At 47.6% G+C, this 6,000-nt stretch overlaps 1 protein-coding gene across 1 annotated transcript in view; it reads left to right on the forward strand.

Moving 5' to 3' along the window:
* LOC139383054 (neuroserpin-like) overlaps positions 1 to 6,000 on the forward strand; it is a 49,876-nt gene that overhangs the window by 30,790 nt on the left and 13,086 nt on the right. The gene's annotated exons all lie outside the window — the stretch shown is intronic.

The following is a 6,000-nucleotide window of genomic DNA, read 5'->3' on the forward strand; positions in this document are numbered from 1 at the left end:
CAGCTCAACACAACAGAGAACCAGGGAGGGACATCCCCTCTGTATGTGTTGCTCTCTCCCATTCCCTCTATCACTCTAAAAACATAGTGGCACGCTCCTGTTTTCTTTATTTGTGCAGAAAACAGCATTGCCAGGCAACGGTATGAGGCAGAGGCATGATACTGCATGAATTGCGTTTATATATATATATATACATATACAGTGGGGCAAAAAAGTATTTAGTCAGCCACCAATTGTGCAAGTTCTCCCACTTAAAAAGATGAGAGAGGCCTGTAATTTTCATCATAGGTACACTTCAACTATGACAGACAAAATGAGAGAAAAAAAATCCAGAAAATCACATTGTAGGATTGTTAATGAATTTATTTGCAAATTATGGTGGACAAAGATGGACAAATACAGGGATGGAGGAATAAGGAAGGGAGGGCTAGAGGAAGGGAGAGGGAGGGAGGGTGAGAGAAAGAGGAAGGGAGGGTGAGAGAAATGTAGAGGGAGGGAGGGTGAGAGAAAGAGGAAGGGAGAGGGAGGGAGGGTGAGTGAAAGAGGAAGGGAGGGAGGGTGAGAGAAAGAGGAAGGGAGAGGGAGGGAGGGTGAGAGAAAGAGGGAGGGAGAGGGAGGGAGGGTGAGAGAAAGAGGGAGGGAGAGGGAGGGAGGGTGAGAGAAAGAGGGAGGGAGAGGGAGGGAGGGTGAGAGAAAGAGGAAGGGAGAGGGAGGGAGGGTGAGTGAAAGAGGAAGGGAGGGAGGGTGAGAGAAAGAGGAAGGGAGAGGGAGGGAGGGTGAGAGAAAGAGGGAGGGAGAGGGAGGGAGGGCTAGAGAAAGAGAAAGGGAGAGGGAGGGAGGGTGAGAGAAAGAGGAAGGGAGAGGGAGGGTGAGAGAAAGAGGAAGGGAGAGGGAGGGAGGGTGAGAGAAAGAGGAAGGGAGGGTGAGAGAAATGTAGAGGGAGGGGGGGTGAGAGAAAGAGGAAGGGAGAGGGAGGGAGGGTGAGTGAAAGAGGAAGGGAGAGGGATGGAGGGTGAGAGAAAGAGGACGGGAGAGGGAGGGAGGGTGAGAGAAAGAGGGAGGGAGAGGGAGGGAGGGTGAGAGAAAGAGGAAGGGAGAGGGAGGGAGGGTGAGAGAAAGAGGGAGGGAGAGGGAGGGAGGGTGAGAGAAAGAGGAAGGGAGAGGGAGGGAGGGTGAGAGAAAGAGGGAGGGAGAGGGAGGGAGGGTGAGAGAAAGAGGAAGGGAGAGGGAGGGAGGGTGAGAGAAAGAGGAAGGGAGAGGGAGAGAAAGAGGGAGGGTGAGGGAGGGAGAGAGGGAGGGTGAGAGAAAGAGGGAGGTAGGGTGAGAGAAAGGGAGGGAGAGAGGGAAGGAGGGAAAGGGTCACTACTCAATCATTCATGGCACATATTCTATGTTGGGTTGGGCAGTGAGTATGCTCACATACACTCTCACACACACAGGCATTCCCACGGCACTGAGGCAAGCAGATTATGAAGAGAAATATGATTTAACAGGAGATGATAAGATCAGGTATGAAATATGCATGAGCTCATTTAGTAAATTGGCACCAAACAGAGATTCTTCTGTCTGCAGTGGACAAATGTAGTTACAACACACTGGAGGACAGCTTCATGACTCCTCTCTACTTTTCATATCAAATCAGATGTTATTCAGCGCATGCTTCCTAAACAACAGGTGATAACTTTAGCTAGCCTAACGATGGCAGTTTTTATTTAGTTATTTTACCAGGTAAGTTGACTGAGAACACGTTCTCATTTACAGCAACGACCTGGGGAATAGTTACAGGGGAGAGGAGGGGGATTAATGAGCCAATTGTAAACTGGGGATTATTAGGTGACCGTGATGGTTCGAGGGCCAGATTGGGAATGTAGCCAGGACACCAGGGTTAACACCCCTACTCTTACGATAAGTGCCATGGGATCTTTAATGACCTCAGAGAGGTCAGGACACCCGTTTAACATCCCATCTGAAAGACGGCACCCTACACAGGGCAGTGTCCCCAATCACTGCCCTGGGATATTTTTTAGACCAGAGGAAAGAGTGCCTCCTACTGGCACTCCAACACCACTTCCAGCAGCATCTGGTCTCCCATCCAGGAACTGACCAGGACCAACCCTGCTTAGCTTCAGAAGCAAGCCAGCAGTGATATGCAGGGTGGTATGCAGGGTGGTATGCAGGGTGGTATGCAGGGTGGTATGCAGGGTGGTATGCAGGGTGGTATGCAGGGTGGTATGCAGGGTGGTATGCAGGGTGGTATGCTGCTGGCAGTGTAATGTTGTGGAATGCCATCGATAACATATCATGTAATCATTGGTGGCTTCGTGCTGTGTGACTGCTATGTAGAGCACCTGGAACAGCACCATTCTCTACTTCAGGGGTGTAGTCATACCGGTAATCTCATGGCCATAGACATCAGAATGAATAGAACAGGCTTGGAACCTCTAACCCTGGTCAACTCATGGCCATAGACATCAGAATGAAGAGTACAGGCTTGGAACCTCTAACCCTGGTCAACTCATGGCCATAGACATCAGAATGAATAGAACAGGCTTGGAACCTCTAACCCTGGCAATTTGACTGGTTAACTCATGGGTACACTTGCAATGGCTGCTGGATGTTGTCATCAACTCAAATTGTATTTGTCACATGCTTGGTAACAATAGGTGGAGACTTGAGTGTTGTGGCCACCCTTTCCTGCTGTGGTCTCCGGTCGTTTGTGCCTGTGTGTGTTATTATGTAGCTGGTTGAGCCTAGTTTGTCCTCAGACAGAAGGTCTAGGGCGCGCTTGGTGTTTGGACACCAGAGTTTAGACACTGTGTGTCTGGGAAAAAGTTTATTTTCTTGTATATATTTACTGTTTGAGTCCAATCTGTGGCTTGTGTATGTCCTCAGTGGCTGTGAGGGGGTTATCACGAGGGCTATCAGGGTGGCTGATGGGGTGGGTGGGGGGGGGGGTGGGGGGGGGGGGGGGGGGCCTCAGGGGGGGTGGGATTCCCTGGGTTTGGAGATCTTCATTTGTCTGTCCTGCTGTGGTGTCGAGACTTTGGTCAGGGTCTGGGGTGGACTATTCTACTGTGGTGTCGAGACATTGGTCAGAGTCTGGGGTGGACTATTCTACTGTGGTGTCGAGACATTGGTCAGAGTCTGGGGTGGACTATTCTACTGTGGTGTCGAGGCATTGGTCAGGGTCTGGGGTGGACTATTCTACTGTGGTGTCGAGACTTTGGTCAGGGTCTGGGGTGGACTTTTCTACTGTGGTGTCGAGACTTTGGTCAGGGTCTGGGGTGGACTATTCTACTGTGGTGTCGCTTGGGGTTGCTCGTCTGTGGGGTAGTATAATGAAGAGTTCTGGTCTGACACGCTCGGGGTGGGGGTATTTTCCTCAAGCGAGAGCTTAACCTGCTGAGCTATCTCTTTGATTATTTGAATGTCCAGTGAAACATGTTTCCGGGTTACCCTGTACCATTACTGTTCCAGACTTGTACAGGTTGACATGGGCTGACTCAAGAGTCCTCGTAGTCTAGTGTCCTAAGTTTCCACCCTTTGCAAACACACCACCCCTTAACAGAGGAGTTGTGTGTTAATATAGCACTGCGCCATGCCAGGGGATGTTCTGTGTGGAAGAGTAAGTTGCTTACGTTACGATTTTTATAATAGTCAGCAAAAAATGTCTCTTGATTTTCCATAAGAAGCTTCTTTTTGTGCTCTTTTCATTCCCTCTCGTTTTTTTTACATCCAAAGGATACTGTATTGTAATGATCTCTGAACAGCGGGAGGGAGCTTCAAAGGCCTGTGCGTTTGGGTGGAGGGGGGGGGGGGGGGGGGGGAGGCTGTAAAACTCTCCTGCCGTTGTTGGGCTCAAGGGCTTTGACACCTCTCACTTCACACCTCCGAGCTAATTGAAGTTGCAGTCAGATCTGTTCTGTCCTTAACTTAGCATTCAGTCAGTACAAAGTCAAATATATCATTGTCATTTATTTTTCTTCTTGGCTTTAAAAGTAGCTTCAGACTAAACATAACTCACTCGGTTCCAGGTTGGATGTTGTTTTAAGGTTTCTGTTGTTTGTTTGCCACTGGATTTGCTGTATAGCTTGGAAATAAGAATCTTTGGAAATAAGAATCTTTGGAAATAAGAATCTTTGGAAGTAGGAATGTCCAAAATCAGTTTGTAGGTTTGGAGTTTTGATTTGGAGTGAAGGTTATGTTGTGGAGGGTAGTATCCTGTATATGTCCTGGTGACATAGTGTTGTGGAGGGTAGTATCCTGTATATGTCCTGGTGACATAGTGAAGGTTATGCTGTGGAGGGTAGTATCCTGTATATGTCCAGGTGACATAGTGTTGTGGAGGGTAGTATCCTGTATATGTCCTGGTGACATAGTGTTGTGGAGGGTAGTATCCTGTATATGTCCTGGTGACATAGTGAAGGTTGTGTTATGGAGGGTAGTATCCTGTATATGTCCTGGTGACATAGTGTTGTGGAGGGTAGTATCCTGTATATGTCCTGGTGACATAGTGAAGGTTATGTTGTGGAGGGTAGTATCCTGTATATGTCCTGGTGACATAGTGTTGTGGAGGGTAGTATCCTGTATATGTCCTGGTGACATAGTGTTGTGGAGGGTAGTATCCTGTATATGTCCTGGTGACATAGTGAAGGTTGTGTTGTAGAGGGTAGTATCCTGTATATGTCCTGGTGACATAGTGAAGGTTATGCTGTGGAGGGTAGTATCCTGTATATGTCCTGGTGACATAGTGAAGGTTATGTTGTGGAGGGTAGTATCCTGTATATGTCCTGGTGACATAGTGTTATGGAGGGTAGTATCCTGTATATGTCCAGGTGACATAGTGTTGTGGAGGGTAGTATCCTGTATATGTCCAGGTGACATAGTGTTGTGGAGGGTAGTATCCTGTATATGTCCAGGTGACATAGTGTTGTGGAGGGTAGTATCCTGTATATGTCCAGGTGACATAGTGAAGGTTATGTTGTGGAGGGTAGTATCCTGTATATGTCCTGGTGACATAGTGTTATGGAGGGTAGTATCCTGTATATGTCCAGGTGACATAGTGTTGTGGAGGGTAGTATCCTGTATATGTCCAGGTGACATAGTGTTGTGGAGGGTAGTATCCTGTATATGTCCTGGTGACATAGTGTTGTGGAGGGTAGTATCCTGTATATGTCCTGGTGACATAGTGGTTATGTTGTGGAGGGTAGTATCTTGTATATGTCCTGGTGACATAGTGTTGTAGAGGGTAGTATCCTGTATATGTCCTGGTGACATAGTGAAGGTTATGTTGTGGAGGGTAGTATCTTGTATATGTCCTGGTGACATAGTGTTGTAGAGGGTAGTATCCTGTATATGTCCAGGTGACATAGTGTTGTGGAGGGTAGATCCTGTATATGTCCTGGTGACATAGTGAAGGTTATGTTGTGGAGGGTAGTATCCTGTATATGTCCTGGTGACATAGTGAAGGTTGTGTTGTGGAGGGTAGTATCCTGTATATGTCCTGGTGACATAGTGTTGTGGAGGGTAGTATCCTGTATATGTCCTGGTGACATAGTGAATGTCATGTTATGGAGGGTAGTATCTTGTATATGTCCTGGTGACATAGTGAAGGTTATGTTGTGGAGGGTAGTATCCTGTATATGTCCTGGTGACATAGTGAAGGTTGTGTTGTGGAGGGTAGTATCCTGTATATGTTCTGATGACATAGTGTTGTGGAGGGTAGTATCCTGTATATGTCCTGGTGACATAGTGAAGGTTATGTTGTGGAGGGTAGTATCCTGTATATGTCCTGGTGACATAGTGTTGTGGAGGGTAGTATCCTGTATATGTCCTGGTGACATAGTGTTGTGGAGGGTAGTATCCTGTATATGTCCTGGTGACATAGTGTTGTGGAGGGTAGTATCCTGTATATGTCCTGGTGACATAGTGTTGTGGAGGGTAGTATCCTGTATATGTCCTGGTGACATAGTGAAGGTTATGTTGTGGAGGGTAGTAACT

Source organism: Oncorhynchus clarkii, chromosome 24, assembly GCF_045791955.1.
Source record: "Oncorhynchus clarkii lewisi isolate Uvic-CL-2024 chromosome 24, UVic_Ocla_1.0, whole genome shotgun sequence".
Lineage (NCBI taxonomy): Eukaryota > Metazoa > Chordata > Actinopteri > Salmoniformes > Salmonidae > Oncorhynchus > Oncorhynchus clarkii.